This window comes from Eschrichtius robustus, chromosome 19 (genome assembly GCF_028021215.1).
Source record: "Eschrichtius robustus isolate mEscRob2 chromosome 19, mEscRob2.pri, whole genome shotgun sequence".
Classification (NCBI taxonomy): domain Eukaryota; kingdom Metazoa; phylum Chordata; class Mammalia; order Artiodactyla; family Eschrichtiidae; genus Eschrichtius; species Eschrichtius robustus.
In genome coordinates, this window is record NC_090842.1 from 24,583,781 (window position 1) to 24,606,701 (window position 22,921).

General features: G+C 38.7%; 1 protein-coding gene and 1 pseudogene across 4 annotated transcripts in view; one reads left to right on the forward strand and one right to left on the reverse strand.

The window, feature by feature from the left end:
* The window catches only part of CDH8 (cadherin 8), a 370,300-nt gene that overhangs the window by 76,543 nt on the left and 270,836 nt on the right, over positions 1-22,921 (forward strand). The window lies entirely within an intron of this gene.
* On the reverse strand, positions 11,973-12,338 carry LOC137752610 (thymosin beta-10-like; annotated as a pseudogene).

A 22,921-nucleotide genomic window follows, 5' to 3' on the forward strand; every position in this document is an offset into this window, starting at 1 on the left:
CAGCTTGACCACAAGGATCCAGCCAGTCAAGACAGTGTCGGTGATGGATTGAGGAGGAAAGAAAGAAGGATGGGATGGAAACAGGCATGCGGACTGAATAAAGAAGGGGCCACAGCTCTGAAGTACCAGAAATTCACCCATTGTTTCTGTTTGCATGCTGCATTTCTTTCAACATTAGAGTATTTGTGAATATTAGGCTATGGATTCCATATGTCACACTGCACTATTCAGAAACATCTTCAGTAAACATGTATTGAGTGCTCCACTGTGATAGGCTCTGTGCTGAAGACAGAAAAAATAGGCCATGTGGTGATTATGCCCTAAGGACTCAGCTTCTGGAGAGACAGGGCAGGTTTCTTGTGCGTAAAATCTGTGGAGTCACACAGGCCTCTGCTGCTCAGAAGGGCCCCCATGCCTGGATTCATTCTCTGCTGTCACTCTTGTGAGTGAAGTCTGATGAGCGAAAGGAGCCTGCACATAAGCAGAAGAGCTATGTGGAAGAAAGGAAAGTATTTCATACTTTAGTACCTTTTTTCCCTGCGTTTTCATTTTGTACTGGGCATCACAAATTATGTAGCTGGTTTGCAGCCAGACATGTGGATATTTAAACCAGTCGTTACAGTAGACCCTGGCTTTTCCTAGGTGAGAAGTGCCCCGTGCACACGTGTAGTGTTAGAGGCACTGAAGTCAGACAGAGGTGGGAGATGCAGGGGGTCAAAGAAGGCTTTCAGGAACAAGTGAGAATCCAGTTGACTTTTGAAGGAAAATCAGGAGTTGGACAAATGAGAGAAAGGACTTCAGGCAGAGAGAGCAAACAGTATATGTGACTGTGAGATGGTGTAAGGAGTTGTGCCGGGGGCTTTAACACTGTCCTTGAGGCTTTAGTTCAGGGAATGGCTTGGGGTTTTATTGACTGGAGATGGACCTGGAGAGAAATGGTCAGGCTCAGATCAGGGAGAGCCTTCTGTGTCACACTGTTGAGTAGAGAAGCAAATTGTCTCTGAAGTACTACTTTTAGTAAATAACCTCAGATGTGCGGGTAGTAAGGAAGGTGTTCAGGAGAGTGACGATTGTTTTTATTAAATATTACATGGCACTCCTTGTGCACATCTTCTCATGTGCATCACTTTGCTTCATAAGGCTGTTTTGAAGACTCCTATTCATCCCTACCCTGGAGCATGGATGAAGGAACTGAGGTTGAGCCTATGACTCTCCAAACAGGTGGCCTTAGAGAAAGTGGGAAACTGAGATTCATGTCAAGTATTTTGACTTCAGAGCCCATGCTCTTGACTTCCACTTTTTTTTTGGCATCCCTCCGGAATGGTAGGCCAATCAGCCATGGTGGGAAAAGGCTTTGACACATTGATAAGGCTTGATCTAAATTATAAGGGTTGTAGAACTTTACTGTGTTACTGTTATAGATGAATGTGACAATATTGCTTTCTTACATTGATATAACTCTGCTTTGTTTAGCTATTTTCCCACATACCACCACACTCATATAGATTAATTCAACTTTCAGATAGATCAAAGAACTCTCATAACTTCAGGCCTGCATACATACTTTTTCTTTTGACTGGAGAGCAGTTCCAAGCACTCTTTTATTTTGCTCAGTCTCTAGAAACCCACCTAAGCTATCACTGACCTCTGGAATTTTCCTTGCCTCATGCAGACTGGCTTGGCTTCCCTTTTCCAAAGTTCCTTAATCCTCTGTGCTTTCTTATCTCTTGAGATAAGTGTACTTATCTCCTCTCTCACTGGACAGGAGGTTCTTGAGGACAGGCACATGTTTTATTTCTGCATTTCTGCACCATTTTATTCTGCATATACTCAGTCTCTAAAACAATTGGGAATATAGTCAGTGTACAATTGTATTCCAGCGTGTGTAACCATCCATTGTCCTAGTAGAATCTGTTTAGTGGAGTGCCTGACATTAAGAGAAAATTCTTTTGAGTGCCTAGTGTAACGCAGACACTGTGCTGGGTTCTGGGACTATAAAGATGAAGGAAAAGACATGTTAAGGATGAATGGGAGAAGGGAGAAGAAACAATTTTAAATATGGTGCTCAGCAGAGGTGGGGTTATATTCAGGCTGTAACCTGAAGGGTGAGAAACCATTTATGTAAAGATTCATGTGGAAAGTATTTCATCCATGGAGAAAATACCAGATTCAAAGGATCTGTGTTGCAAGAAAATTTGTCCTGTTCAGATAGCCTGTGTGGCTGGACCAGAGCAAATGAATGTGTGTGCCTGAGTGTATATGTGTTTGTGTTCGTACATCTCTATGTGGTTGTTCATATATTTTTCAGTCCTTTTATTTCCATCCTTAAATCCTACACTATACTTTTTTGTACCTGAGCTGAATGGCTGCTTAAATAGTTGGAGTCTCTTGAAGTCACATTAACTGGTGTTCTGTTTCACAGAAACGGTGAACCTGGCAGATAGGGAGGGTTTCCAATGTGTTCGTTTTAAACTACACTTAGCTGCTGCTCCTGGCTCTTAAATTGACATTCTTTCTGGCTTCCTTGAAGGGAACAATCAGATAGACTGTAGGTGGTCTTGCTTAGACATTTGAAGCTTTATTCTTAGACAAATACTGCCAGGATATGCTTTGATTCCTGAGAGCAGCTAGAACCTTTCATGGTGTGTGTGTGTGTGTCTGTGTCTGTGTGTGTGTGTGTGTGTGTGTTTGTGTGTATCTATATGTCTAAGGGGAGGAGAAAGGACTAGTAACTGATCTCTTGAGTCTCTGATTGTGTAATTAAGAATTAATTGGCCAAAACCTAATTTTGAATATATAGCCACTTCCACTGACTTGCTTCTGCTGAAATGATTTGCCAAGCAATATTACATTAACCCCTGATCTACTCTGAATCCACCTGTTTCTATGAATGTCAATATTCTGCAGTGGAGGATAGCATGGTCTTCATTAGATGGAATTCCATTTCTTTTTTGTTTGTTTTTTTTGTTTTGTTTTGTTGTTTGTTTGTTTATTTGTTTTTTGGAATTCCATTTCTTAAACACTTACTGGGTCTATGGCCTTGGTTAAATCGTTTTCCCAACTCTCATTTACCTTCTCATCTGTGAAACAGAGCCAATACCTACTTTAGAAGATTACCTTTGAAATACAGTGTTAGTGGTAGTTCATTATGTGTCCACTTTTAAGATTGTTACTACCAAGCAGAGTTTATAATTACAGAATTATTATTTAGATGTCTCACTTTTCCCATAAAAATTGGGAGTCAGTTTTCAAAAATCAAATAATTATGTGCAGTTGAACTGATTCTCAAAAGAATTTTTGTTCTGCAAATATGTTTAGAGTATTTATCATGGTTCAAGTTTAGTCCCAGGTGCTAGGAGTATAGAGATGTGTAAAGCCCGTTCCTAGTCATTCTAGAGAGCATCATATTAAAATCACTGTCGAGACTGGTACTGGACATGAAATCCTGAGTAGGGGAGAGGGTGTGAAACCGAGAGGGACAAACACCATACCTAGTTTTTTATACTTCCTTTCTCCATAGCAGATAGATGAGAGGTGGTCAGTTGACTTAGAAATGTGTCCTCCTGAGATATAGGAAACCCTGCCATGAAAAGATTTCAACTGAGTGGAAGACTCCACCCATCAGTCTCTAAATAGGGGAAGCATATGTTCCAAACCTGCTATATGAATTGAGATGATTTTATAAAGTTGACCAATATAACTTGAAAGAAAATTGAATCTTTTGGTAGCAGTTATTCTTTGTTTAGTCCTCAGTCCTTTGATATTTGAAAGAGAATGTTCCCACATAGTCATAGCATGTCTTTCACTCATAATACTTAACCAGTATCTGTTTTCTAAGTGAAACAGAATTGGTCTTGTGCTCAGAGATTTTGGGAGACAAGCGCTAGTATTTATAATACTAGTTTCCCACTAATAACAATATGATACATTATTTTTAAATGCATTTGCACAAAGAACAACAAATAGAATTAATGGTATTCTGGTATAGAAAAAAAATCAAGTAGATGGAAGGGAAAAAAGCAAAAATATGGAAGTAGTACTGTGCTTTGTGAAGATTTTACATTCTAAATATGTGGAGTCCCTCCACCTACCAATCTTTCCTCTTCTACCCTTGAGGTCCAAATGATCAACTACTTTCATGATTTATTGAAAAGATACCCCAGGTGATTTCCTTGCATCCATTTACTCCCCTTCCCAATTTGCACTCTATACTTAATCACAGAGGTGATACAATTTGATGTGCATTTTGAAAAGATCATGTGAGATACTACACATTAATCGTTTTTCTTTACATATAGGAGATAAAATCTTGAGGATCTCTAATAGACATCACATGACTTGCCCCTGCCTTTCTAGGTAACCTTCTGCAGACCATGCATCCTCTTCAACATAATCTGGCCTCCTTCCATTTCTTTTTTTTTTTTTTTTCCCCTTCCATTTCTTGATGTTTACATGGGTTTTTTTCCTCTGGGTTTTTCATAGGCTCTTTCTTCTATCTTGAATTCACCTCCCATGCCATCCCAACTCCACATTAACTCCTAACCTTTCTGAAAAATCTCAGTTAAATATTTATTTCATTTGAGAAGCCTTCCCTGACACCCCTTCATGAAGTCAAATCTCTTCCTTCATTTTCACATGATACCCAATACTTATCTTCTATAACACTTAGCAACACAAATACCAAAAGTAAACACAAAACATAAAGAAAACCGTAAGTCTGTCCCCCAAGTCAAACTATACATTATTATTTTCTTGGTGTTAACCATTATAGTCTCAGCACCTAACACAGTAAAGGAGCTCAAAATATATTTATGTTTGAATTAATTATTGAATGGAATTCCCTCATGGTATTCTTCAACTGTGGTACTGGTATTTTGTTTCTATGTAATAAACTCATGCAGGAAATTAGAGTTTACTGGCTTATTTTAACTCATATTAATAATAAAAGTAGTTTTCACAAATTTCAAAAAAGAATTTATTTCATCAGGCAATTATTAAACATCAGGTCTAAAGAACTCTACTTTGGAAGATACACTGATGAACAAGAAGACATGGGCACTGCCTTCAGGATGCCTAATAATATTCAATAACTGATTTAAGGTTTATTCTATTTCTTTCTACATCAAAGGTTTCTACTAACTTATGCAATGAATGAATTCCAGCAAAGTTGGCAAATTCCTGTGAAGCAAATCCTATTTTCCCATCGACTTGCATTATGATATTGAAAATGCATTTCCTCTTGGTGAGGGGACCTGCAGTATTCAATTGCTTAGCATGGTGGATGCCTGGGAAATCATATCCCTTTAAATGAGTAAAGAGAAAAGAAGGAGGAGCCATAGGTGTTATAGGAATTGCTGATGTCCTATAAAGGTGCTGCAATTAAAAGTTAGTGGTGGCCTAGAAATTATTTCTGGCTTTTACCTTCAGTAGAGTAAATATGAGACTCAGTAGTGAAGGCAAGCAGAGCCTTTTGGTTTTGAATCCCAGTTTTTCCCCACTAGTGGAATGACCTAGGGCAATATACTCAATTTCTTTGAGTTCCATATTTTTCAAATGTGAAAGTAAGATAATATGGCATTTTTCATAGGTGTATTGAGAGGACTAAACAAAGTATATATGTATTGCTTAGCATAATGTCTGATACAAAGGAAGCACTTATTTAAATATATCAGTTTATTATTATTACTATTATTATTAGTATCACTCTTAGCCAAAGACTGGAGTGTGGAGTGTTAGTGGCATAAAGACATAAAGAATTAGAAATAATAGTTGACCTGGTGTTGGGGAGGAAAATAAGAAAATATCACATCTTGAGGTTTGTTTTTTTTTTTAATATTATCATTTTTGGCACTAAGCCATTTGAGCAAAAGCAATAGGGGGGATTGACACCCAGTTACATTCCCCATGGTACTCTGCACTCATGTCATTTAATCTTTTCAACATTGATTCACTCAACAAACAAGTATTGAACTCCTATGCACATTTGCTAAATAGAGTAAAATCTAACGCCTTCCTGCAATATTTCCCTAAAGTTGTCTGTCTTAAGAAGAGCTGCTTCTCAGCTAAAAATATTCTACTTTCTGTCTAATCTCTAGTACCTTCTCTCAACACATAAGTCAGAGAGGGGAAAAAAATCCATTTGGGATCAAAAGGTCTTGCCTTCTGTATTACAACCTGTACCACTTACCAGAGAGTGTGCTGGACTCATCCTTTACAGACAGAAAGGGCTTTATCAATAATTTTGCTGTACCATATCATTTACAGGTCCCTGGCTGTCTTGATTTCAGGCTTATTCAGGCTACACATGCTGTAAAAAATCAGGGCACAGGAAACACAAGTGTGATGCTGTGGTTCATGGAGCTTAAGATGTCTTAACTCTAACATTTACTCAAGTGTATCCTGTGAGGTATTAATAGATGTCACATGAACTAACGTTTCCCAGTGTTCACCACAAAACCTGCAAGTTTGTCATATTAACATGTTTCTTTGCTACAGGAGTAATCAGACTTTTTTTTTTTTTTTTAACATCTTTACTGGAGTATAATTGCTTTACAATGGTGTGATAGTTTCTGCGTTATGACAAAGTGAATCAGCTATACATATACATATATCCCCGTATCTCCTCCCTTTTGCGTCTCCCTCCCACCCTCCCTATCCCACCCCTCTAGGTGGTCACAAAGCACTGAGCTGATCTCCCTGTGCTGTGCGGCTGCTTCCCACTAGCTATCTATTTTGGTAATCAGACTTTTAATATGCCGACCTGTTTTGTGTGTCTCCACATTAGTGATATAGCATAAAGTCAACACAGCACATAAGGTCCCCAAAATATATTTGATCACTTTGGGTGCTTAAGATTAATTTTAAAAATATTCACCCCCTCTGCTACTTCCATCATCAGAGGAGTATGTTTCCCTGCCCCAATTTTATCAAAAGTATTGAGAGAAGAAAGATAATTTTCTAATAAAAAGATACTGTACTGAACAATTAACACATGCTCTTGTCTTCAGCATATTCTTGAGAGGGATTAAAAATATGCATTTAGCATCAATTGTTGGACTGCTGCTTCTTTCAGTCAGCGCTGGACGGATTCTTTGCCACTTGGGGCCCCAGTTGTATTCTGGTTACATATTGGTAATATTTGGTGAATAATGAATGAGTAGCGTGTCTGCTGTTGGAGAGACACTGTGCTAGATGTTAAGTGTTGACTGTGTTCTAAGCCCCTTTTGGATGTTTCTTCCAATTTCATGAATTTTTTAAACCTAAACTTACGTAATCAGATTCAAATCAGAAAAGCAAGAGATCAGAAATACTCAGAAGCTAATTCTTACAGTCAGGCTTAAGTTAACCCTTTGATAGATATCTTAATGTCTTTCTGTTTTATTATGTTATTCTTTACAGTGTCAGCACCACTTAAACATCTTCTCAGATCTTGTCCCAATTTGGTGTCATTAAATGAAGTTCAGTTGGTAATTACCAACTGATTGATTTACATGTGGTTTTTCTCGTTGTGTTGCCATTATCAAAGTGGGATTCTTTTTAAAATAAATTTATTTATTTATTTATTTATTTATTTATTTATTTATTTATTTATTTATTTATTTTTGGCTGCATTGGATCTTCGTTGCTGCCCGCAGGCTTTCTCTAGTTGCAGTGAGCAGGGGCTACTCTTCATTGCAGTGTGCGGGCTTCTCGTTGCGGTGGCTTCTCTTGCTGCAGAGCACGGGCTCTAGGAGCGCAGGCTTCAGTAGTTGTGGCGCACGGGCTTAGTTGTTCCGTGGGATCTTCCCGGACCAGGACTCGAACCCGTATCCCCTGCATTGGCAGGTGAATTCTTAACCACTGCGCCACCTGGGAAGTCCCCAAAGTGGGATTCTTAATGGCTAGCTAACTAGGACAGAAGTATGGACAGGGAGGGCATGCTGGTTAGCTATGCATGATCAGGAGTCCCTGTGCTCTCAACCACATAGTTTGCCTGACTGTCTCACTGTAATATGAACTCCATCAAATGCACATGTCCTTGGATTATTTTCATTTCCTTGTGGCATCTATTATTTGAGAACAGAGCCACAACAGCCTTGTAAGTTGGCCAATAGCAATTCCTTGCTGAAATTTAAATACAGTTTTAACACTGTTTGACATTTATTTTAATCTTAGACATAATTTACAATACTCTAGAGTAATGAATGAAGCTTTTCTAAGAAAGAATTTAAACAAATATGTAGAATGAAGGGAAAAAAGCATATCCATGTATTAAGTCTGAAAAGGAGTGTTACTTCATTTAGAGAAAAAAATGTAGTATAATTTCTCTCAGATTTACACTACCCAAAACATGAACTCTATTCCATTTTTGTTTTCCATTGACTCATATATTCCAGGAGGAGAGAATTCAACCTAGAATGAGAATTTCTTGAAGGAAGGGGTCACGTTTTATTCATCATCTCTGTGTGTAACTCCTCTGGAAAATAATAGGGACTCAAGATATGTTTGTATGACTCTGTATGACTGAAAAGTACGAAAGATTGAATGGTACAGTTACAAAAATACATTTTTGGGGAATGATCAGCCTTTTCCTTGACACATTTAATACAGTTTTTATTCAAACTGTTTAGATATTTTTTTAAAAACTCAATACCTTATAGAAAAGTCATATTTGCCTTATTTCCTCATAATCATTGTAATAATAATCATACCCAAACCTAAAGTGAAATATACTTCAATTTAGAAATAAGATCTACAATAGCATTCATGTATGGGAAATAAATAATGGTTTGGAGTTGTTTTGATAATGTTTGTGATACTGTTTTTGAGCAATCTTGAAATTCTTGGGTTTAAGAAACAAAGACCTGTTTTAGACCCATCAGCAAAAGAGTACTTGGTAAATTAGTAGAGACACTGCTTCAATCACTTTGGAACATTCCAGTCAGTAAATAGGAGAATTGACCTCTTACCTGGGAACCAGATAACCAGATTTGGTCAACTTTAGTTACCTACAGTCTGATTCCAGATCCTCAATTACTAGATCCTCAATTACTTCTCTTCTCCTCTCTGAATTCTTTACATAACATTGTGTTTCGGGATTTCCCTGGTGGTCCAGTGGTTGAGAATGTGCCTTCCAGTGCAGGGGACATGGGTTCGATCCCTGGTCGGGGAACTAAGATCCCACATGCCTCATGGGGCATCTAAGCCCCGCAACTACTGAGCCCATGTGCCACAGCTATGACCCGACACAGCCAAAAATAAAAATAAATAAAGTAAATAAATATTTTTTTACAAAAAGATTGTTTTCCACCAGCCAAGAGAAGAAGAACAACACTGTCGTTCAGCTTAGCAAATATTTATTAAGAGGCCAAAAGGCGGAGATCTAGAATCTGCAGGTATTTATTTATGAGCTGTGCCTCCTTGGACAAGTCATTCAGTGGCATTGAACTTCAGAATAATCTTTGTTCTTTCTAAATTCCATCTTGTTTTCAGGGTCAAGAGGGTTAACATGTACAAGGGGAAAAGGTGGAACAAAACTATATGTCCTGCACAATTACTGTATACCAGATAGTGTACCTTTCAAACCTCAGCTTCCTAATTTACTAAGTAAGTGTGTTCCTACCTACCTACTTCAAAGGAGAAAATAGAAGTTTGAGCAGGCACCAGCTGTTGGAAATTGAACTCAAGTCCTGACATGCCTGATTCTAAAATTTATGTATTTTATTTTTTTTCTAAATATCCTCTCCAGAAACACTGTAAATAAAGGTATTAAAAGCAATGCTTTCTTTAGAATTTTGCTAGGCACCATGCAGTACACGATCTTCAATTCTTATGGTTTCCACAATTTCCTATAGATATACTTTTCACTTAGAAATAAAAAAGAGGGGGACCTTCTAGATGGCGGAGGAGTAAGACGTGGAGATCATCTTCCTCCCCACAAATACATCAACAATACATCTAAATGTGGAACAACTCCTACAGAACACCTACTGAACACTGGCAGAAGACCTTAGACTTCCCAAAAGGCAAGAAAATCCCCACGTACCTGGGTAGGGCAAAAGAAAAAAACAGAGACAAAAGAATAGGGAGGGGACCTGCACCTCTGGGAGGGAGCTGTGAAGGAGGAAAAGTTTCCACACACTAGGAAGCCCCTTCACTGGCGCTGGGCGGGTTGGAGGGGGGAAGCTTCAAGCCACGGAGGAGAGTGCAGCAACAGGGGTGCGGAGGGCAAACCTGAGAGGCTTGTCTGCTCACCCACTGGGGCGGGCGGGGGGGCTGGGAGCTGAGGCTCGGGCTTCAGAGGTCAGATCCCAGGGAGAGGACTGGGGTTGGCTGCGTGAACACAGCCTGAAGGGGGCTAGTGCGCCACAGCTAGCAGCGAAGGAGTCCGGGAAAAATTCTGGAGCTGCCTAAGAGGCAAGAGACCATTGTTTCAGAGTGCAGGAGGAGAGGGGATTCAGAGTACTGCCTAAACGAGCTCCAGAGACGGGCGTGAGCCGCAGCTATAAGCTCAGACCCCGGATACAGACATGAAATGCTAACACTGCTGCTGCAGCCACCAAGAATCCTGTGTGCAAGCACAGGTCACTATCCACACCCCCCTGGGAGCCTATGCAGCCTGCCACTGCCAGGGTCCTGTGATCCAGGGACAAGTTCCTTGGGAGAACACACAGCACGCCTGAGGCTCTTGTAACGTCACATCAGCCTCTGCTGCTTCAGGCTCGCCCCACATTCTGTACCCCTCCCTCCCCCTGGCCTGAATGAGCAAGAGCCCCCTAATCAGCCACTGCTTTAACCCCCTCCTGTCTGGGCGGGAAACAGATGCCTGAGGGTGACCTACATGCAGAGGAGGGGCCAAAACCAAAGCTGAACCCCAGGAGCTGTGCAAACAAAGAAGAGAAAAGGAAATTTCTCCATGCAACCTCAACAGTGGATTAAATCCCCACAATCAACTTGATGTACCCTGCATCTGTGGAATACCTGAATAGACAACGAATCATCCCAAAATTGAGGCGGTGGACTTTGGGAGCAACTGTAGACTTGGGGTTTGCTGTCTGCGACTGATTTGTTTCTATTTTTATTTTTATCTTAGTTTTTAGTGCTTGGTATCATTGGTGGATTTGTTTATTGGTTTGGTTGCTCTCTTCTTTTTTTTTTTTTTTTTTTACTATTATTCTTTTATTTTTTTATTTTAATAATTAAAAAAAATTTTTTTACTATCTGAGCTGTGTGGCTGACAGGGTCTTGGTGCTCCAGCCTGGTGTCAGGCCTGAGCCTCTGAGGTGGGAGAGCCAAGTTCAGGACATTGGACCACCAGAGACCTCCTGGCCCCAAGTAATAGCAATCGGCGGGAGCTCTCCCAGAGATCTATGTCTCAACACTAAGACCCAGTTCCACCCAACGGCCAGCAAGCTCCAATGCTGGACTCCCCATGCCAAACAACTAGCAAGACAGGAACACAACCCCACCCATTAGCAGAGAGGCTGCCTAAAATCATACTGAGTTCACAGACACCCCACAACACACCACCGGACTTGGACCTGCCCACCAGAAAGACAAGATCCAGCCTCATCCACCAGAACACAGGCACCAGTCCCTGCCACCAGGAAGCCTACACAACCCACTGAACCAGCCTTACCCACTGGGGGCAGACACCAAAAACAATGGGAACTATGCACCTGCAGCCTGAGAAAAGGAGACCCCAAACACAGTAAGTTAAGCAAAATGAGAAGACAGAGAATATGCAGCAGATGAAGGAGCAAGGTAAAAACCCACCAGACCAAACAAATGAAGCGGAAGTAGGCAGTCTACCTCAAAAAGAATTCAGAGTAATGATAGTAGAGTAATGATCCAAAATCTTGGAAAATACATAGTACATAGTACTCTCATTACTATGATCCACAGGATTTATTACTATAAAAAATACTAAATTATATTTAGTACTATAATGTACTAAATATAATTTAGTTTTGTTTTTTTGCCACGAAGTGTGTTTTATTTTCATTAATCATACAAATAATTTTCTATAATATCCCAGGGCAAACTGGAGAATTTGGCAGTTCGATTGGAGGGTCCCTTCAGAGACCCACAGGCCAGTGGCATCGACATGGAGTGCCCGGGTTCACAGTGCAGGTTGTCGCTCGTGTCCATCTTGCAGGTGGCTCTTCCTCCACATCACGACTAGGGTCTCCAAGATGACGGGGGTGGAGAATACTCCAGGTTCTTAGGAAATTTCACTTCGCTTGCTTCTCCTTCTCAATGGTGTCTTTGGTCGCCAGGGTGTTCTCCTACGTCTCCGTCTTCTTCAGCTTGGCCTTATCGAAGCTGGCGATTTCCCCCATGTCTGGTTTCTCTGCCATTTTCTTAAAACAATCCGAAAAGTTCTGCTCCAAGCCCGCGGTCCCGGTGCTCTGACTCCGTTGGTGCAGCAAGAGACAAAATCCAAAATCCTGTGGATCATAGTAATGATAGTACTATATACTATGTTTATAGTAATAAAACTGTGGATCATAGTAATGATTTAGTACTATAATGTACTAAATTATATTACAGTACTATAATGTGCATTAGTACTATAATGATAGTAATGATCCAAAATCTTGGAAATAGAATGGAGAAAATACAAGAAATGTTTAACCAGGACCTAGAAGAACTAAAAGAGCAAACAGACAATGATGAACAACACAATAAATGAAATTAAAAATTCTCTAGAAGGAATTAATAGCAGAATAACTGAGGCAGAAGAACGGATAAGTGAACTGGAAGATTAAATAGTGGAAATAACTACCACAGAGCAGAATAAAGAAAAAGAACGAGAAGAATTGAGGACAGTCTCAGAGACCTCTGGGACAACATTAAACGCACCAACATTCGAATTATAGGGGTCCCAGAAGAAGAAGAGAAAAAGAAAGGGTCTGAGAAAATATTTGAAGAGTTTATAGTTGAAAACTTCCCTAACATGGGAAAGGAAATAATCAAGTCCAGGAAGCACAAAGAGTCCCATACAGGATAAATGCAAGGAGAAACACACCAAGACACATATTAATCAAACTATCAAAAATTAAAGACAAGGAAAAATTATTAAAAGCAGCAAGGAAAAAGCAGCAAATAACATACAAGGGAACCCCCATAAGGTTAACACCTGATCTTTCAGCAGAAACTCTGCAAGCCAGAAGGGTGTGGCAGGACTTGTTTAAAGTGATGAAAGGGGAAGACCTACAACCAAGATTACTCTACCCAGCAAGGATGTCATTTAAGATTTGATGGAGAAATTAAAACCTTTACAGACAAGCAAAGGCTAATACAGTTCAGCACCACCAAACAAACTTTACAACAAATGCTAAAGGAACTTCTCTAGGCAGGAAACACAAGAGAAGGAAAAGACCTACAATAACAAACCCAAAACAATTAAGAAAATGGTAATAGTAACATACATATCAATAACTACCTTAAATGTAAATGGATTAAATGCTCCAACCAAAAGACATAGACTGGCCTAACGGATAAAAAAAAAAGACCCATATATATGCTGTCTACAAGAGACCCACTTCAGACCTAGGGACACATATGGACTGAAAGTGAGGGGATGGAAAAAGGTATTCCATGCAAATGGAATTCAAAAGAAAGCTGGAGTAGCAATTCTCATATCAGACAAAATAGACTTTAAAATAAAGACTAATACAAGAGACAAAGGAGGACACTACATAATGATCAAGGGATCAATCCAAGAAGAAGATATAACAATTGTAAATATTTATGCACCCAACATAGGAGCACCTCAAGACATAAGGCAAATGCTAAAAGCCATAAAAGGGGAAATCGACAGTAACACAATAATAGTAGGGGACTTAAACACTCCACTTTCACCAATGGATGGATCATCCAAAATGAAAATAAATAAGGAAACACAAGCTTTAAATGATACATTAAACAAGATGGACTTAGTTGGTATTTATAGGACATTCAATCCAAAAACAACAGAATACACTTTCTTCTCAAGTGCTCATGGAACATTCTCCAGGATAGATTATATCTTGGGTCAAAAATCAAGCCTTGGTAAATTTAAGAAAACTGAAATTGAATCAGGTATCTTTTCTAACCACAATGCTATGAGACTAGATATCAATTACAGGAAAAAATCTGTAAAAAATACAAACACATGGAGGCTAAATAATATGCTACTAAATAACCAAGAGATCACTGAAGAAATAAAAAAGGAAATAAAAAAATACCTAGAAGCAAATGGCAATGAAAACACGATGACCCAAAACCTATGTGATGCAGCAAAAGCAGTTCTAAGAGGGAAGTTTATAGCAATACAATCCTACCTCAAGAAACAAGAAACATCTCAAATAAACAACAACACCTTACACCTAAAGCAATTAGAGAAAGAAGAACAAAAAAACCCCAAAGTTAGCGGAAGGAAAGAAAGCATAAAGGTCATATTAGAAATAAATGAAAAAGAAATGAAAGAAACGATAGCAAAGATCAATAAAACTAAAAGCTGGTTCTTTGAGAAAATAAACAAAATTGATAAACCATTAGCCAGACTCATCGAGAAAAAAAGGGAGAAGACTCAAATCGATATAATTAGAAATGAAAGTGGAGAAGTAACTACTGACTCTGCAGAAATACAAAGGATCATGAGAGATTACTACAAGAATCTATATGCCAAGAAAATGGACAACCTGGAATAAATGGACAGATTCTTAGAAATGCACAACCTGCCGAGACTGAACCAGGAAGAAATAGAAAATATAAACAGACCAGTTGCAAGCACTGAAATTAAAACTGTGATTAAAAATCTTCCAACAAACAAAAGCCCAGGACCAGAAGGCTTCACAGCCGAATTCTATCAAACATTTAGAGAAGAGCTAACACCTATCCTTCTCAAACTCTTCCAAAATATAGCAGAGGGAGGAACACTCCTAAACTCATTCTATGAGGCCACCATCACCCTGATACCAACACCAGACAAAGATGTCACAAAAAAAGAAAACTACAGACCAATATCACTGATGAACATAGATGCGAAAATCCTGAACAAAATACTAGCAAACAGAATCCAACAGCACATTAAAAGGATCATACACCATGATCAAGTGGGGTTTATCCCAGGAATGCAAGGATTCTTCAAAATATGCAAATCAATCAATGTGATACACCATATTAACAAATTGAAGGAGAAAAACCATATGGTCATCTCAATAGATGCAGAAAAAGCTTTCGACAAAATTCAACACCCATTTATGATAAAAACCCTCCAGAAAGTAGGCATAGAGGGAACTTACCTCAACATAATAAAGGTCATATATGGCAAACTCACAGGCAACATGTTTCTCAATGGTGAAAAACTGAAACCATTTTAACTAAGGTCAGGAACAAGACAAGGTTGACCACTCTCACCTGTATTATTATTCAACATAGTTTTGGAAGTTTTAGCCACAGTAATCAGAGAAGAAAAAGAAATAAAAGGAATCCAAATCGGAAAAGAAGAAGTAAAACTGTCACTCTTTGCAGATGACATGATACTATACATAGAGAATCCTAAAGATACTACCGGAAAACTCCTAGAGCTAATCAATGAATTTGGTAAAGTAGCAGGATACAAAATGAATGCACAGAAATCTCTTGCATTTCTATACACTAATGATGAAAAATCTGAAAGAGAAATTAAGGAAACACTCCCACTTACCATTGCAACAAAAATAATAAAATATCTAGGAATAAACCTACCTAAGGAGAAAAAAGACCAGTATGCAGAAAACTGTAAGACACTGATGAAGGAAATTAAAGTTATACAAAGAGATGGAGAGATACCATGTTCTTGGATTGGAAGAATCAACATTGTGAAAATGACTCTGCTACCCAAAGCAATCTACAGATTCAATGCAATCCCTATCAAACTACCTCTTGTATTTTTCACAGAAGTAGAATAAAAAATTTCACAATTTGTATGGAAATAGAAAAGACCCCGGATAGCCAAAGCACATCTTGGAAAAGAAAAATGGAGCTGGAGGAACCAGGCTCCCTGACTTCAGACTATTCTGCAAAGCTACAGTAATCAAGACACTATGGTACTGACACAAAAACAGAAATCTAGATCAATGGAATAGGGTAGAAAGCCCAGAGATAAACCCACGCACATGTGGTCACCTTATCTTTGATAAAGGAGGCAAGAATATACAATGGAGAAAAGACAGGCTCTACAGTAAGTGGTGCTGGGAAAACTGGACAGTTACATGTAAAAGAATGAAATTAGAGTACTCCCTAACACCATACACAAAAGTAAACTCAAAATGGACTAAAGACCTAAGTGTAAGGCCAGACACTATAAAACTCTTAGAGGAAAACATAGGCAGAACACTCTATGACATAAATCACAGCGAGATCCTTTTTGACCCACCTCCTAGAGAAATGGAAATAAAAACAAAAGTAAACAAATGGGACCTAATGAAACTTAAAAGCTTTTGCACAGCAAAGGAAACCATAAACGAGATGAAAAGACAAACCTCAGAATGGGAGAAAATATTTGCAAACGAAGTAACTGACAAAGGATTAATCTCCAAAATATACAAGCAGCTCATGCAGCTCAATATCAAAAAAACAAACAACCCAATCCAAAAATGGGGAGAAGACCTAAATACACATTTCTCCAAAGAAGATATACAGATTGCCAGCAAACACATGAAAGGATGCTCAATATCACTAATCATTAGAGAAATGCAAATCAAAACTACAGTGAGGTATCACCTCACACCGGTCAGAATGGCCATCATCAAAAAATCTACAAACAATAAATGCTGGAGAGGGTGTGGAGAAGAGGGAACCCTCTTGCACTGTTGGTAGGAATGTAAATTGATACAGCCACTATGGAGAACTGTATGGAGGTTCCTTAAAAAACTAAAAATAGAACTACCATACGATCTAGCAATCCCACTCCTGGGCATATACCCTGAGAAAACCATAATTCAAAAAGAGTCATGTACCACAATGATCATTGCAGCTCTATTTACAATAGCCAGGACATGGAAGCAACCTAAGTGTCCATCGACAGATGAATGGATAAAGAAGATGTGGCATGTATATACAATAGAATATTACTCAGCCATAAAAAGAAATGAAATCGAGTTATTTGTAGTGAGGTGGATGGACCTAGAGACTGTCATACAGAATGAAGTAATTCAGAAAGAGAAAAATACTGTATGCTAACACATATATATGGAATCTAAAAAAAAAACAAAGGTTCTGAAGAACCTAGGGGCAGGACAGGAATAGGGACGCAGACCTAGAAAATGGACTTGAGGACACGGGGAGGGGGAAGGGTAAGCTGGGACGAAGGGAGAGAGTAGCATGGACATGTATACACTATCAAATGTAAAATACATAGCTAGTGGGAAGCAGCTGCATAGCACTGGGAGATTAGCTAGGTTCTTTGTGTCCACCTAGCCTGGTGGGATAAGGAGGGTGGGAGGGAGACGCAAGAGGGAGGAGATATGGGGATATATGTATACGTATAGCTGATTCACTTTGTTAAAGAGCAGAAACTGAAACACCATTGTAAAGCAGTTATACTCCAATAAAGATGTTAAAAAAAAAAAGAAAAAAAGAGTTCCCAGTCTTGTTGAGACTTTTTGTGCGGTTGTTCATTTTTTGGATAAATCTTAAGAAGCAAAAGTACCACTATCAAGAAAGCCTTGTAATCTCCAAAACATGGGAGCAGGTCTTAGTGCACGAGGATGATTCAGCTTCCGTGTGTGTGTGTGTGTGTGTGTGTGTGTGTGTGTGTGTGTGTACATGTGGGATCTTAGGGGTTCACAGTGGGTGGCAGAAGCTTTAAAGTAGGGCCGTGGTCTCAAATTTTTTAGAGTCCTTTAACAGGTACTCTGATTTTGAAGATGTTAAAATCCATTCTGCCTGTGATTTATTAAAATGAAGGGAAATCACAAAGCATCCTTTGATTCAGCCACGTTTCTTTTCACATTTTACAGCCATTCATTCTACAGTTTTCCAAAGGATTAAAAAAAAAAAATAGGAGGAAATAATGAAACACCCCCCCCCACACACACATACATACACACACGTAAAATCACCATGCCTGAGAAAGCTGTTAGAACGTCTAGTTCTCTGTAAGCAGCTGGCTCCACCACCTTTTAGCAACATATTTCTCTTGATTCACACCAGCTGGTTGTTTCTAATTTGTCCTCAGTGTCTTGGAATAGCTATTTTCCTTGAAGCTAATCTCTCAGCCTTTGCCGATGACTCCTTGAATTTGGAATTCCTACAGAAGGTAGTATTCCTCTTCAAGTTTCTGCTCTTAACTCTTAAATAAACTTAGCCTTCACAGCTGACCTTTGAGTAAGGATGCTCCCAGAGATTCACATCGCTTATGAGTTTAGGTAAGCTTTAGGGGTAAGAGTGGTGACATATCCGCATGGATAAACTTGAATCCCTGTCTTTTATCATGCATCTAGGTTCAAAATGAAATTGACTTTTTGGCAGGACTGATTGAGGTGTGAGCATCATGCCACCTACCACCCCTCTCTGGGCAGTGATAGTAATTCTAATGGAGAAACAGACTTTGTGACCATCTAGATGCAAATTCTGTTAAAAAGATAGAGCACATTTCTCATGTACTATTGTAGTTAATCTTCACAAGCATCCTGAACGGTGGGTATTTTCATGTCTTCTTTAAAAAACATTTAAAGGAGGCTCAGAGAGCTTAAGTATGTACTAATATCACATAGCTCATAGGAATAAAACCTCAGTTCAGACCCAGATTGTGAAACTCAAAAGCCAAATTTTCTTCCTAATGGATCATAGTATCTAGTCCTGCACTGCAATAAATCTGATAAGCTTGCTTTTCTTTGAACCTATTTTCTTAGGTTTTGGACCATGTTTTCTTTTGTCTTTCTTTTAACATTGGTAGGACTTTAATTATGTGTGTATGTATGTGTGTGTGTGTGTGTGTGTGTATATATATATATATATATATATATATAAACATTTTACTTTTATTTCTGTTTTTATATTATTGACAGACTCCTTAAATTGGAGAAGCCTAGTCTAGGAAATGAGGAAATCAGAACCATATCTGGAACATTGCTTCTATCGATTGTGAATATGTAGATATCAATATCTTTTAAACTATACGTGCTTTACATACATCTGATTCATTAAGTCTTCAGAACAACTTAATAAATGAGACACCAACATTATTCCTGTTTTAAAAGGAGAAGGAGTGAAAACTTAAATAATTTGGAAAAGGTGACACAGCCAATAAGGCAATATTCAAACTGCTATACTGAGTATCAAATGGACAGTGGCACCTCCTCCAGCAGTGTTTAGGAAGAAATGACTGAGAACTCTTAGAGTAGAGGTTTATTTTTGTGTTATAAGTATCTTAGTCCAAAGCTAACAAGAATTATAGATTCTATGGTAATCAACATTCAATTCATTTCTTGTCACTCTATGCCTTTCAGTTGAGTGTTGCAAACACTTACCGGCCACTCAAGTGCTAGGGAATGTGGCATTACATGCTTTACACTTATTATTGTCTCATTCCAACCTCACAGTGCTCCTCTGAGGGAATGAGCAATGTTCTCAAAGCCTTCATTGTTCTCATCTGTAGAAGGAGAAAATAAGTAACTTACCCAAAGAGGCTCACATATATACATATATATGTGTAGGGTAAACCAGGAATGCACATCCAGTTCTGCCTGATGTTAGAGCATCTGCTCTTTACCATTATGCTATGCTGTGTATGTCCTGTGTCTACCTCTCTCTATTTACATTTTTCCTCCACAGGCTTTGGTAACTTACCTCTCTTCTTTGGCTGACATTGACCCTGATTCCATTTTTCTTGGTTCTCACTTAACTCTATGTTGCTTCGAGAATGAGATGAGGCATTCACTTATACAAAAGAAATCTTCTGTGGTCAGCCTCTGGGCTCCATAATATAATTTCACTTTCTATTTATTGTTTTACCACTCCCATTAAATTATGAGATCTGAGAAAAGGGGTTATGTCTCAAGTATATTTATACTTTTCAAACAAGCAGTACTTGGAAAATAGAATAAACAGTCATTCAACAAACTTCTGTTGAGTGTCTTATATATCTGAATAAATCCAGTTCTCACCCAGATGTAGTGAGGGATTATTTGGTCAATGTATGCAGCTAGGTTTTGACTAAGAGTAGAATGGCCACTCTGTCAAAGCTTAGTACCATCTTGGCATGAAACTGAGCTGCAAACAGCTATTCTGAATCCCAAGCTAATCTAGAGGACAGGAGGCATCCTCCAAATTTTATCTCTCTCAAGTGTCTACAATCTAGACGATGGAAATCCATTTTACTACCACTGTGTTTGTCTCCATTCATTTGTTCTTTTGTTCAGCAATCTATTACACAGCACTTTATATTGGTGAGACACTCTCCCAGCCACCAACGTACAAACTAGCTAGACAGGTAAATCATCTACTCTCATGAAGCTCACGTTCTACTATTTGAGATTGGAGAGTAAGAAAATAAGATGAAACAGAGTCACGTAATGTAGAATGACTGGATGACTAGTTTAGTTTGTCTGGAAAATCTTTTCTGAATTAGCGATTTTTTTTTAAAGCTAAGATGTGACTGACAGGAAGTATCCATCCATGGATAGAAAAGAGGAATTAGTGCAAATGCCTTTAGCAGGGAACAAGATGAACTTGTTAGAGGAACAGAAACTAATGTAGGGTGGCTGAGGAGTGGTGAGCTAGGAGTACAGTATCATGAGATCAAGTTGGAGTGTAAGATCAAGGTCAGTTAATAGGTTCTCATGGATTGAGATAAGGTGTTTAGCTTATTTTCTAAATGTGTTCTAAATGTGTTAGGTGAGTATTGAAGAATTTTAAACTAGGGACAACAACATGTTTTATATACATATTTTGAAATATATATATATTTCAAAATAATCACTCAGACAGTGATATGTAGATAGGGTTTTAGGGAGATAAAAGTGGAAGAGGGGAGAGACCATTTAGGTGACCCTTATGTGGGCCAATCAAGGGATGATATTTCGCTGGTCTGAGGATGTGGGTAACAGTGGAGATGAGGAAACAGGACAGTTTAGGGATATTGTTTAGAGGATGTGGCAACACTTCATTTGGATATAGAACTTATGAGAAGAGAGGGGACCAGGAGGACTTCTAGGTTTTTGCTTTGAACAATTGGGTAGACGGTGTTGCTAATTCCTGAAATGAGGAGCGGGTTGTGCGTAAAGGAGAGTTCAAGGGATTGAGGGTTCTGCTTGGGTCATGGTGACACTGAGATTTCTTTGGAGTATGTATGTGGGACTGTCAAGCACAATGTTGGATATATGAGTCTGGGGTCTAGAGGCAGATCTTTCACAGAACATGCTCATTTTGAGGCTATTGCCATTGAAGTAAATGCAGAAGATAGGATGAGATCCCCTAAGTAGAGTGTGTAAATAGAGAGAGAAGATTGAGGACAGGACTTCAGGAGGGAACTCCAGCCTTCTGAGTTCTGGAAAAGGAGGGTGCATCTGTGGAGGCGAGGAAGAGTATAAGCCTGGAAAGTGAAATGTTTTGGACATCAAGAAAAAGAAAGTGTTTCAAGGAGAATATGACTCTTTGTTTTACTTGCTGTTACCTTTATTTTAATGAAAATCATTTGGAGTCAAAGCAGGAGCTATTTGAAGAGTGCTCTGAGGAAATCTTAACTTCCCAAAAAGGAAAAAGAAAATAATAAAAGGTATTGGCTGCATTTCTAGGTCACCTCTGGAAATTTCACCGTACAACCAAGACTGTCTTTTAAGGCTGCTCATGAATAAAATGAGAACCAAAGATAAATGCAGTCGGCCTCAATTGCTTATTTTTCTTATGGATTATGTTATAACTCTTTGAAAACAGTGTTGCATTACTGTAAAATTACTGTGTATTTTTCTTTGTCAAGTTTAACCTGATGGAGTTCTATGGGCCTTTCAAACGGTACAAGATGAATATGCTCGCTTGTGACTCCCTCATTTACCAACATTTTCTCACTATTAGTTTATCATTATTACCATTTTTATTATCATTATTATGCATGTGTTTCTTTTGTCCTTAAGATCTGAGACTCCTAAAAACTTAAATTTGTAATTCTTGAAAGATAGAAAAGACAGGGAAGAGGGCATCGCTTGGGGTGTTCTATATGGCATCTTCTTGCCAAGAAGTTGCTGTTGAATCAGCCGTGGTTACATCAGACCCAGAGAGACATTAGGGATTCCAGCAGCCTCTGTTCTGGGCCTTTTCTTTTTTTTGGAAGATAAAACAACCCATTAGCATAGCTCTCCCCAACAAGGCTGTAAACTCTGGCCCTGGTGAGGAGCACACATATTCAGAAGCCAATTCAGGCTAGTAATGAGATCTTTAATGTGCAAATAAATATTAGGTGGGGCAAGGAGCACAGTAAGATCCGATCCTTTGGTGACTCGTTTATGTTGATGCTCACCATTTGACGTAAGAAAGATGGAGAAGGAGATAAAGGGTAGATTTATTATTTTTAATATGTTCTTCATTTATGTAAAAGAAATCTATGAACTATCCAAGAAATATAACTCAAGGACTGACTTTTAGTTTCTCTTTGATGTTTATTATTTGTGATGTGGTAAAATTGGTGAATTAATAAAGAGCTATGCTAAGCAAGGGAATTCACCTCTTTTATGGGGGTTGCAAGAGAAGTGTTGGGAGGAGGCGGATGTTTTATGAGCCACACATTTCAGGTTTGAATCCCTGTCCCATCATTTAAAGTCAGTGTTCTCTTGCACAAGTTTCTTCTTAAACTCTTGGAGTCTCAGCTTCTTATTTATGCAACGTGACACTTATGTTCCTGAAAATGACAGATATTCAGTTAGTGACAGTTACTTACAATGTTGTTTCACATCTTTCTCCAAATTGCTAAACCTTT